The sequence below is a fragment of the Lithobates pipiens genome, unplaced genomic scaffold (genome assembly GCF_037356315.1).
Source record: "Lithobates pipiens isolate NorthernLeopardFrog02 unplaced genomic scaffold, aLitPip1_a1.2 Scaffold_19, whole genome shotgun sequence".
NCBI classification, from domain to species: domain Eukaryota; kingdom Metazoa; phylum Chordata; class Amphibia; order Anura; family Ranidae; genus Lithobates; species Lithobates pipiens.
The window spans coordinates 461,330,583-461,343,576 of NW_027507764.1; the positions used below are offsets into that span (position 1 = coordinate 461,330,583).

At 45.1% G+C, this 12,994-nt stretch overlaps 1 protein-coding gene across 4 annotated transcripts in view; it reads left to right on the forward strand.

The window, feature by feature from the left end:
• The first annotated feature begins 347 nt into the window (after nt 1-347).
• Nucleotides 348-12,994, forward strand: part of MTFR1 (mitochondrial fission regulator 1) — a 93,460-nt gene continuing 80,813 nt past the window's right edge. Inside the window, exons 1-2 of one of the 4 annotated variants that reach the window (XM_077492793.1) lie at nt 401-467; nt 3,626-3,799. The gene's annotated coding sequence lies outside the window, so the exon portion shown is untranslated. Of the gene's footprint in view, nt 613-3,625; nt 3,800-12,994 lie in introns of all 4 variants that reach the window. The other 3 variants (XM_077492792.1, XM_077492794.1, XM_077492791.1) reach the window with 3 other exon arrangements.

A 12,994-nucleotide genomic window follows, 5' to 3' on the forward strand; every position in this document is an offset into this window, starting at 1 on the left:
TGAAGGAGAAAAATTGCCCGTTTGCAAAATTTTATAACAAACGAAGAAACTTTTTTTTTTTCAAACATGTCTGTCTTTTTTTGGTTGTTTAGCAAAAAAATAAAAACCCAGTGATGATTAAATACCATCAAAAGAAAGCTCCAATTGTGTGAAAAAATTGGAAAAATTTAATTTGAGTACAGTGTAGGATAACCGCGCAATTGTCATTCAAAGTGTGTCAGCGCTGAAAGCAAAAGGGTTAAAGACAGAAATGATCCTCAGCAAGCTGTGCGTTCCTTCTTTTAGACCTAGCCAGGTGACAGGGTAGTATTGTGGGCCTAACTCCAGAATCAAAGATGGCCGCTTCATGTAGCACGCACAGGCGGCGTTTGTCCCAGGCCCTGCCCACGCACCCTATTGGCAGCATGGCGCACGGCCGGTGACGTTGGGAGGATTTGCCGCCGTCAGAGTTGATGTTAGAAGCGGAGGTGAGTGTTACCGGTAAGGCGGGGAGTTGGCAGGATTGTGGTAGGCAGTGACGGGTGCTGAGGAGGTGGAGTGCGGGGAAGTGCTGACTGGTCACAAGCTGTCGGTGAGGAGAGCGGCACTGAAGGTCAGGTATGGAGAGAAGAGGTGAGTGTGCCCGGCTCTATAGTTTTCTGTGCAGAGCTCCCAGTCAGCGGCCTTCTACTATAGAGTGGACCACAGGCGGACATCCCTGTGTGATCTATTGGGGGATGTTGGCTTTTTCACTTTAAAAAGAACCTGTCGAATAGACACCATTCTATTCTGACTTAAAGTGGAACCATTGAATAAAGGAGGGTTCTAACCCCTGACAGGTTTATTTGTGTCCCCCTGTGTCCCATTTCACTTTAGTTCCTGTTTCCTAGCTAAAACAGGAAGGGAGAGGAAATCTGTTTTTTTTTTTTTTTTTTTTTTTTTTTTTTTTTTTTTTTTTTTTTTTGTAACCGGAGCTGGTGTTCTCATTGGAGGATTCTCCTCTATTCCTGTTCTGGTGACAACCCAAAGTTTAGGATTTTCTTTCACTTTTGGTAACAATGATCACCAGGACAAATAAGGTGATTCTCTTCATTGGGAGCACAATCCGCAATAAAATAAAAATTTCCCATAGTTTGTAGACTATATAACCTGTGCACAAATCAATATATATTTATTGGATTTTTTATTTTATTTTTTAACCAAAAAGGTGTAGCAGAATACATATTGGCCTAAATTATTATGAAGAATTTTTTTTTTTTTTTTTTTTTTTTTTACATTTTTGGATCTGTTTTATAGCAGATAGTAAAATGTTTTTATTTTCAAAATTGTTAGTTGTTTTATAGTGCAAAAAAAAAAAATCTCTATTTGTGGGAGAAAAAAAAAGACACCAATTTTATTTGGGTACATTGTTGCATGACTATGCAATAGGGATGAGTTCCGGCGTGTTTGCGCACACCACGTGCAGAGCCGGTCAGGAAGTCGGCACTGCGCTAATCACAGGCAGAAAGACGTCCCGATCTCTGCAGCCGCACATAGGGAAATGTCTCACTGCCTGTGATTAGCGCAGCGCCGACTTCCTGGCGGGCTCTGCACGTGGAGTGTGTGAAAACACCGGAGCCCATCCCTACTGCTCAATTATCAGTTAAAGAGGAAGTAAACCCTGATGAGTTTACTTCCTCTTTGATTCCCTGCAAAGGTAAAGCATAATGAATTACTATGCATCGCATTGTAGCCCATTATGTGTCACTTACCTGACACAGAAGCCAGCGAAGTCACCGCTGTACTCTGTAGTTCCGAGCGTCCATCTTCTTGGTGGGTCTCGCTGCTCCGGCGCTGTGATTCGCCGGAGCAGCGATGATGCCACTCCCACGCATGCGTACGGGAGCCAACACTCGCTGTCTACGGCGCATGCCTTCAGGTAAATATCTCCTAAACCTATACGGTTTAGGAGATATTTCTTGGACCTACAGGTAAGCCTTAATCTAGGCTTACTTGTAGGTAAAAGGGGTTTGTAAGGGTTTACAACCACTTTAATGTAATGCAGTATCGCAAAAAAGGCCTGGTCATGAAGGGGGGTATATTTTCCAGAGCTGAAGTGGTGGTTAAAGCGGGATTCCACCCTAAAGTGGAACCTCCGCTGATCGGATCCCTCCCCCCCCCTCCGGTGTCACAATTGACACCTTTCAGGGGGGAGGGGGGTGGAGATACCTGTCAAAGACAGGTATTTTCACCCTCTTCCGGGCATAGACTCCCGTGGGAGTCTATGCCATTTCCTGCCCTGCCGCGATGTCTGCTGGGACACACACGGGTCCCAGTGACAGCGCAGAGATTTCCTATTGCGTGGCGCGGCTCACGCATGCGCAGTAGGGAACCGGGAAGTGAAGCCGATGCGCTTCACTTCCTGATTCCCTCACCTAGAATGGTGGCGACAGCAGCCGAGAGCCGAGCGATCGATCGGCCTCGGCTGCCGGCATCGCTGGAACCCGGGACAGGTGAGTGTCCACTTATTAAAAGTCAGCAGCTGTAGTATTTATAGCTGCTGGCTTTTAATATTTTTTTTTTTTGGTGGAATCCCTCTTTAAGGACGAGCTCAAGTGTGTTCGCAAGCCGCACGTGCTGAGCCAGGAATTCGGCAGTGCACAGCACTAATCACAAGCAGTGAGACATTTCCTGATGCCTGCAGCCGCACATCAGGATAATGTCTCGCTGCTTGTGATTAGCGCTGTGCAGTGCTGACTTGGCAAATGCGGCTTGCGAGCACGGCTGAGCTCATTCTTGGTGGTGTTGTGAACTCTCACATATTGCCAGTGAAGTGATTGGCATCAGTTGATACACGGGGATCAAACAAAGCCTCATACATGAGTACTATCTGCAGTTCTCTCTTGTCTACATCCATTTATAGTGTACAATTCATACATCCCTGGGTCATCAACCCATGGACCGTGATCTACTAGTCGATCACAGCCAGATGATTGCCCGGGGCTTGCCAACCCGCCATCACATGCCATGGATGAAGGTGCAGGGGAAGCATAAGAACGCCAGCCGCAGAGTAGAGCTGCACAATTGTTAAAAAAATCTCGATTCAACCAACCCCCCCATGATCTCCAATTTTCAATTCATTCATGTAACAAGTGTAGAGAGTTCTCTTCTCACTCAGAAAAAAAAAACAGGCAGTCTGTCAAGGTTATCACAACATTGTAGGAGCTGGTAGATAAATAGAAACATTGTAACTCTTCCTTCTTAGATCAAAGGGATGAACGTCTGTGTGTAAATGAGGGAAGTTTAACGACATAAAAACTAAACCTTTTATTGATGCTTGTTTCTTACAAAGATAAAATTAGTATTTTTTGATAAAAAATTACTTGGAACCCCCACACATTATATATCATTTTTTTTTTAGCAGAGATCCTAGGGAATAAAATAGCGATTGTTGCAATATTTTATGTCGCACTGTATTTGCGCAGCGGTCTTTCAAAAGCAATTTGTTTTGGGGAAAAAAATAAACTTCAATGAATTGAAAAAAATAAACTGTAGTTGGCCCAATATTATGTTTTTTTTTTAATGTGAAAGAAAGATGTTACGCCGCAAGAATTGAGAGAATTGTGATCTTTATTCTAAGCAAACAAAATCGTGGTTCTCATTTTAGACAGAATTGTGCAGCTCTACCGCAGAGGTAGCAGAGCCATAGTGGCAACGATTCTATGGAGGTATCAGCCAGCCAATGCCAATCTAAAGTTCCAGCAGAAATTATACCAACAGCCCTCCACCTCTATTCCTGGTAGCTCTGGGATCCACAGCATGAAGCAGCACTGCATGCAAGGTCAGTGTCACTGGGCTTTAGGATATTGGACGCAGTAGCATTTTTATGGGCACAATAGCTCATTACAAGAGATTATGTAATCGCTTATTAAAAAAATAAATAAGGTACTTATGTTTAGGCCCCATTAACATTTGGCAATTTGGTATCGCAGGTGCAATGCTGCCTACAATTCCAAATTTTGTGGTAATCGCTGCAGAACGTGTAGAGTGCATTTGGTGCCATTCATACTAAATAGCACCCCAAACACAGTGCAATTTTGCTGCGATTGTCACGTGACAGAATCTCGATTCAGTCACAGGAAAGTGCACCTTTTAAAAATTGCATGAAACTTGTCACCCAAAAAGGAGCAGGAGCTTTTCTTTGGGTGACAAATGTGCATAAGACAGCTCATTGAAGTAAATGGGTTACCCTATGCGTGACACACTGAAAATTGGCCACACAAAATCGCAAGCAGGAACGCAAGTTCCCACTACAGGAAGTATGAAAGGAACCTTATACACGTTTTGCCTTTCATTTCTGCTACAAACCAAATGGGTTGTTTACAAGGTAGGGGTTCAAAATGTTTCCAGAGAGAAAGAAATGAGGGTGACAGATGTTGGCCTTTAGAACCAGTAACCGAAAAAAAAAAAAAAAAAAGTGGGGGCACTTGAACCTGACACAGTGCCAGTTTGTTGGGATGACTAACTCCTGTTGTCCCTAATTTACTAAAATAAAAAGGTGCTCTAGTACCTTCTTTCTTATAGGCCCATTCCAACAGATCCTCACCAGCATCTTGACCAGAGAAAGTGGGCAAACCTGTGCAGTTCTCCATTTAGTGAATGGTTGACTATATGTGCTGATAAATTGGGGTATGCTGGCAGAAGGTGACACTGCAGACTTTTTCCGGCTGACTTCATTAGTCTGAAATTATCTGCGGGTTTTGGTTCAGAATATACTGGTATCATGACAGTTGATGAGCTGCAGATTGTCTGTCTGCTTTTGTCTAGTGCTTTCTGGTTCTGTAGCATTATGGTGACTTGTCTGTTAGTATTTTTGAAGTGGAGCTGGAGACATCCACAGAGGGAATATGTCTGTAAACCCTCTAATTTATCTTTTTAATTTGTCTCTCACCACTTTTTAGTGTGTGTGTGTGTAACTGTAGAGTCTAGACTAATTTGTGATGCCCTTCTGCAAGTAACCACCCCAAAACCATTGTGTGTTTGATATTTTAATAACAAGTCACTTGCTTTTGATTCACCAGAATATTTTCTTTCAATACTTTTTATTGAAGCAAGAACAGAGGACAAAAAAAAAAAAAAAAAAAAAAAAAACACCACATACATACATCTTGTGTCGAATATATAAAAGGCATTGGGTACAGCTAAATACCAATGAAAACCTATAGTCCCATGACATACAGACAGGAGTTTATACATTCCACAAAATGATACGCGATACAAAGAGCTAAAATAATATAGCTCTCTAGTGCCATGGGTCTCAAACACATAAGTACACCATGCCAAGACTTCAAAGCTTTGTTATATACAGGGTTAGTAACCCAAAACAGCATAAAATGTATAAATAAAAAATAAATCCTCGGGTGCCCAGCAATCAGTATCGCCATAAATCATACAAGTAAGATATAAACAAGAAGAGAAAGGAAGGAAAAGAGGCCCTAGGCCACCGATGGCGAACCTTGGCACCCCAGATGTTTCTGAACTACCTTTTCCATGAAGCTCCATTACACTGCAGAGTGCCAGAGCATCATGGGAAATGTAGTTCCAAAACATCTGGGGTGCCAAGGTTCGCCATCACTGCCCTAAGCCCTCAATTGTCAGCTGAAATTGTTGGCTGGGAAGATGTAATGGAGACATTCATAGGAACAGCCCACAGCTCATAGATTGGCGCATATTGATGCTGTTTATCATTGATAATGCTTGCAACATTCTCATGGAGCATAATCCAATATGCTTCACCCTTTGCAATAAGAGTGTGGGCCATTTACACGCTATCATGATGTTGGCAGCTAAAAGGCTAAAGAACACTGGCGCGGTGTTCCTGGTGGTAATTCCCTTAGCAATGCTATTTGAGGCAGTTGCGTTAAGGGTAGAGCAGTCACACGACGACGCATGGATAAGACCTTGTTACAAAATTCCCTAATCCTTGGGCACTGCCACCATATGTGATGTATATAGCCCTGTAAAAACCATTCTCAGAAGCGGTCTGCAGAGGCTTTTGGGTACCTTTTTAGCAAAGCAAAAATAGACCAAATACCATCTTGTCAGGGCTGGCTGAGGATGGCTTCTATCAAGGAGACTTCTAAAATCTCCCTGAAGGAGGCTTGAATTCGAAAATGCCAAGAGTCTAGACTAAGATGCCTCTCCCATGCCAAAATATACGATATGTTTTTGGGAGAGGCAGGCAACGGCCTATATATCAGATACCTCCCAGCGAACCTTGGTCCCGAGTACACCACTGTTCATATGCCGTCAGGGAGGGAGGATCGGGTGTTCTGAAAAGGCCGAAAAGAATGCAAAAAGGTGGGAGATTTGTTAAAAACTTAACTGTTTGCTCTGAAACATCTCTAAAGCAGTTATGTAATGTTGAACAGTAAACAGAATATTTAAAAAAATAAAACAAGTAAAAATGGCATAGCCAAAAATGATTTGGCAAACAAATGCTGTGGTAATGAAGGGGAGAAAACCTTCCAGAGCTCAAGCGGTTAACCTATTTTTTTTTTTTTTTTTGCACAACCTTTTGGAGGCAATTATTGTAAATAAGTGTTTTTGTAGTTGAGAAGAATAATTCTGTACCTAAGTTGTTTTGGCCACTCTTCTCGAGCAAAGTGCTCTAGATGTCTTAAGGCCTCTTTCACACGGGGCGGATCAGTAAAGATCCGCTCCGTGATGATCCGCTCGCTCAGCGGGGATCGCTTCGTTGTCCCCGCTGAGCCGGCTGCGGACAGGGCGGTCTCCGCACACTGTGCGGGGACTGCCCTGTCAGCTCTCCGCTCTCCTCTATGGGGATCGGATGAGCACGGACCGTGTGTCCGTGTTCATCCGATCCGCTCTGCAGACGGATAGAAAAATAGGATTTTCCTCCGTCTGCAGAATCGGACATTTGCGGAGGCGGACAATAGCGGGTGTCTGCGGATGCTCATCCGCAGACACCCGCTATCCCATAGGGACGAATGTATGGCCCGTATTTCATCCGCAAACGGATGGATGAAATACGGACATACCATCCGCATGTGTGAAAGGGGCCTTAGTTTTAAAGTGATATTAAAGCTGTTAAAAACAAAACAAAAACAAATGTTATACAGTGGTTTTGCACAGAGCAGATCCGATTCTCTTCTCAGGTCCCCCACCGGCACTCCTTAATCCTCCCCCTAAGGCAGGGGTTGACAAATTTTGCTTTGAAGTTAGGAGCCAGTTTTTTTTTTTTTTTTTTTTTTATTTTTTTTTTTTATAGAGTGGTATGGATTGTCAGCTCCCGGGGTAACGGCACTCATTTTCACCCCCTATCCCTAACTCACAATGGAGCACCCAGTCAATAACTCCAATGAAGCGCTGTTACATCAGGGTTATGGGCTGACCAGAAAGAGTAAGGCTGGCAACAGGTGGCACTGGCAGGCACATGGAACTGCCAGATGGCATTGGCAGGTGGCACTGGTTTGGTGATGGCAGGTGGCCCTGGTTGACGATGGCACTGATTGGTGGAATTGCCAGATGGCATTGACAGGTTGGAACTGGCAGGTGGCACTACTGGCACTAGCAGGTGGCACTGGTTTGGAACTTGCAGGTGGCCCCGGTTGGTGATGGCACTAGGCACTGGCAGGTGGCACCGATTGGTGGTGGCACTGGCAGGTGGCATTGGCAGGTGACACTGGCACGTGGCACTGGTTGGTGATGGCAGGTGGCACGGATTGGCAATGGCATTGGCAGGTGGCACTGATTAGCGGTGGCAGGTGGCACTGGTTGGCGGTGGCAAGTGGCACTGGTTGCCACTGGCAGGCACGTGGAACTGCCAGATGGCATTGGCAGGTGACACTGGTTTGGAACTGGCAGGTGGCCCTGGTTGGCTGTGGCACTAGTTGTCACTGGCAGGTGGCACTAGTTGGCACTGATTGGCGGCACTAGCAGGTGGCACTGATTGGTAGTGCCACTGGTGGGTGGTGGCAGGTGGCATTGATTAGCGGTGGCACTGGTTGGCACTGGCAGGTGGCACTGATAGTGGCAGGTGGTATTGATGGCGGTGGCACTGGTTGGTGCTGGCAGGTGGCACTGGCAGGTTTCACACAGAGCACTCTGTTACTGAAATGTAACAGAGGAGCTGTCAGAATTGAGCTTAATGTCGGAATGGGCGGGACCCAGCCGGGTGTGAAACTTACAAGTAACAGAGGCAGATATGTCAGATTTGGGCTTGATGTCGGGGTGGGCGGGGCACGGCCGGTGGGCGGGACTCAGCAGCTGTCAAACACCAGCCAACTATTGGGCTGCCTAAGAAAAGGGGCGGGCCACATACACGTAGCGGCCCGCCCAGATACCATTGGCTGGTGTTTGCTAGCGGCCGGGTCCCGCCCACTCCAGCCGGGTCCCGCCCACCGCGACATCAAGCTGAAATCTGGCAGATCCTCCTCAATCCGTTGATTGTCAATTTCACCTACTTAGCGTGGCGCCACTGAGTGTGGAGGAGGATGGCAGTCAATGTTAATGCACTGCATGTCCTGGGGCATCAATAGTGAGTGGGCTGGTGGTAGCTTAGGCGCCAGGTTGCGATTTCTGGTCGCATTGGCGACCTGGGGTTTGTCGAGCCCTGCCCTAAGGCAGTTCCCTCAGCGAAATTCTGCATGCTCGCTCCCGAGCTGCTGCTCTATGCGTCCATTAGACACACAGAGCTGATTGCTGTGATTGATCTCGGTCAATGAGGAGTGAGAGTCCCCATATAGCCAAGGCTTTCCTGAACATCGCTGGTTCGGAGGGGGCTCTGGGGATAAATTGGGGGTGGGGGGGCTGGGGGCTGCACACTGATGTTTTTTTACTGTCATGCATTCTATGCATGACAGTAAAAAAAAAAAAAAAAAAAACTATCTTTACAACCACTTTAACAATAACATGGCTTAAAGAATATGTAAACCCAACATTTCATATTCCTGTTATGTGCCTGCTTTACTGTGTACTTGTATAAAAATGTATCGTGCCAACCCTAATGACATAACAGTGCCATAATATAAATCTCTATCTCTATCTATCACTAGTGGGAGGGGTGGGCTGACAGCGTCACGCTCTCAGACTTGGACAATCAGAGGAAGCTTTGTATTCATTCGCAAAATACACAACTGCCTATGAATGGCTGAGCACTGCTCAGCCAGACTCTTATGTTCTGGGTGTAATATGGAAAGTCTGTCTTTCAGCGAGAACCAAGCACTGTGCGCATCTTCACTGGTCTAACGATTCGATTACGATTATATGGTCAACGATTCGATTCCAGAATGCATCACAAATACTGATGAGCTCCCACTTCCGCTTGGGACGCCTAGGCAGCCATTCCACCCTGTAATCTTCTGGGGCATATCACTGGTCCCAAAAGATTGCCCGGCTATGCAGAACAGCACAGTGAGACATGCACACTCGGCTGTGAAACTGCAAGCTGTCCTAGCCGGATGCACACAGTAGTATTGCCAGCACCATATACAGGTGGGGGAAAGAAGGGACTGTTTGGGTGGCCACGTCGCTGGATTGGGGGGCAGGTCAGTGTCTTTTAATTTAAAGTCAGAAGATACACACTGCTGCTGGGAGGTTAGGAGGGATTACAATCCACAGCTGACAAACAGCCCCGTGAAGTTCCCTGTACTGTCTCTGCGCGCAAACAAACGGAAAAATACTGAACCACTGCACTAACACACACGCCACCACTGGTGCTAACATTCCTGTTTGCACCTTCCCGCACACTAGGAGTTAACAATGGAACGTGCAAAGGTGAAGCCAGGGAACTGTCAGCAGGGAGTGTGAGATGTAAGTAGAATACAAAACACATTTGTACTCTACTTACTGTTAAAATTACATTTTTTTTCTTTTTTTTATAAATGATAGTAATTTTAACAATACGCCCAGATTGCTTTTCTGGGAGGGGCGGGGCAAGTCGGGATGACGTCAACGCTGGAGAGAGCGCAGCTCCGCCCCTTTCTTCAGGAGCCAACCTTTTAAATCCCTCCTCTTCCACCATGGCTTCAGTTATTGTGTTTCCTCCACCATGGTGGAAGCACCTGTGGGAACCAAAAGGGGGGTTTTGCGCTCTCTCCAGGATGGAGGGGAAAAGGCTAACCTCTCAGCTTGTCTTGTCTTGGGACCATCCCAGAAACCTCCCGGCACGTTCGGAGGATGTTCCCGGAGCCCCCGAGCCTTTCCCATGCTCAGCGGAGCGGTGGCCGGCAGGAGGTCAATGCGTCAGCGGACCCGGGCTCTGATGCGGAGTGCGCAGAGAGCAGGAGGATCAGGCGGCGGTTTCGCTGCTGATGATGCGGCTTCCGGGATTTCCTCTTTGGTGATGCCGCTTTTTCACAAGTCTCACATCGAACAGATCTGGCGTTCGAAGATATGGGGGTACTCAAAGACGCTATGTATAAGGGGGCTGATTCCCTCTTAAAAAAAAAAAAAAAAAGCGTGGGATTCGATGTCGGCCAGTCTCAAACCAGCTATGGCATCCACAGTAGTGGCAAGAAACTTGGAATGCTGGGTAGAGAAGCTAAACTTATGTCGAGGCAGGAACGTCACGGAAAGTTTTGTTGGAATCTTTCCGTTGATTTTTAAAGGTGGTGAAATACATGGCTGATGTATCGGCTGAATCTATTAAGATGGCAGCCAGGTCTTCAGCATTGGTGAATTCGGCCAAACGAGCGGTCTGGCTGAAGACCTGGTCAGGTGACACAGTCTCAAAGATTAGGCTTTGTGGTCTACCTTTTTGTTTTAATTGAAAATGGGAGAGGTCCAAGAACAAAACCTTGGGGGACCCCAACCGAGAAAGGAAGAAGTGAGGAGGAAGTAAAGTTTATAAGAGAGGATCTGTGGAGTGTTGAGGACGAAATCCAGACTGAAGGGGATCAACAAGGCTATTATCTGCGACGTGGACACTCAGTCAGTTGTAGACCAGACATTCAAGGAGTTTGGATAAGAAGGGAAGCAAGGCGATGGGGCGTAGGTTGTTAAGATTGGATGGGTCCAGTGAGGGCTTTTTAAGTATGGTTCTGACAAGGGCATGTTTTAGAGGGTTGGGGAAGATGCCAGAAGAGAGGGAGAGATTGAAGATTGGGTTAGGGAGTGTAGCATAGAGTCAGAGGGTGAACGCAGCATTTGTGAGGGAACAGGATTCAGAGGGCAGGTGGTAAGGTGGACATTTGCAAGTAGTTTAGCACCCTCGCCTATAGTGGTGGGGTTGAAAGAGGGAAGTAATGATTGTACCTGTGGGCATGAAGTGTAAAGTGTGGAGGGTATCATAACAGTAGCGATCTCCTCGCAAATTGTATCAATCTTCTGTTGGAAGTGATTGGCGATCTCCTGGGCAGTGAGTGAGTTGGCGAGTGGAGGACAAGGTAGAGAAGAGTTGACGGGGATGGGATAAGTTGCTAATGAGAGTGATAAAATTGGTCTGCTTGCCAGTGAGGAGGCTGAAATTATTTTTGGAGGGTGGATTTATATTGGTTGAAATGTCTCGGAGACTTAAGCCCCGTACACAGGATCGGAAATCCCGCTAGCAAAAGTCCCATTGAGAGCTTTTGGTCTGGAATTCCGACCATGTGTATGCTCCATCTGACTTTTGTTGACAGAATTTCCGCCAGCAAAAGATTGAGAGCAGGTTCTCTTTTTCCGATTGGAAATTTATTAATATATATGTGTGTGTGTGTGTGTACACACACACACACACACACACACACACACACACACACACACACTATATATATTATAATTTCATGCAGCTTTATAAACATGAATGTGCAGAAAAACAACTCGGCACATGTAATGTAAAAATGTTTCAAAGGAAATTTGGGCAGTTGTACAAAGTGTGAATTGCTTCCAGTCTATTCACTCATTCATTTTGTTTGTAGCAGACTTGCAGATCAGGATGGTTGTCTACACCCATGTGATTCACCCATAGCAAGTTGTTCTAGACGCCCCAAAAGACTCATCTTTTCTGTGGTCAGCTTAGTGCACAAATCTAATACTGTGACCTTGAGAAATTAAGCTTTTAGTACCAATGCCAGTTTCTCCTGACTAAAGTATAATTATAGCTCATGCATTTTATTACTGAGTTTATATTTATATCTACTTTATGTAATCTTACAGCTGGCACAGTTCTGCAGTTAGTATACTTTTAATTTCTGTGCTCATGTGTGCATCTAAATCTGTTAGCACATTAAGGGCCAGTTCAGACCACCATTTCTGTTCTGCATGCATTACTGTGTGTTTTTCATGTGTTTTGACACATTTCAGTTGCATTCCATACAGAAAAAATGTAGCATGTTTGTTTTTCCCCTTATTTTTTTCTTCATCTAGCTTTAGGACGTGTGGATTCTGGTGCATTTCTAGTTTCTTCTATACAGAAAAAATGCAGCATGTTCTACTTTTTATTGATTGTACTGGAATACACTGCTGTGAACTAGGGCCTTTAGCATGCGGTTTTGATGTAGATTAAATGTACACTGGAATGCATCTGGTGTGAACCAGTCCTGAATAAAGGCTTTCTGGATAACTTTTCCAGCGCTTCCCTTGTTGCAGTGTCTCGATCCTCACTGAGTTATATGACGTGGAGTAGCACCTAGTGGCCAGGCATAATTCAGCATTCCTCAATTCCACTATCGGTATTGGTTAGTATGAGCTAAAATGTCACTCCTCTATGTAAAACAGTAGTGTACATATATTAAAACATAATAATGTACATGCAGTATGTTTTCCTGGTTGCTAGAGCCTTGACATAGCTGAGATTTTTGTTGGCAATCATTAACCTAAGCAGTTTGCGATTAGTTATGTTCAGCTTATGCCAGAGAATATAGGTATTTATTGTATTTAACTCGGAAAAGGTGCCATGGTTCCCTTATATTTAATTCAAAATGCATTTTTTTATTTATTTATTTTTTATGAAATTTGCTTGCTTTCTCATGGTTATTTTAATTTTCTTATACAGTGAGGTTTTTTTTTTTGTAGAAAATGCGTTGACCTGGAG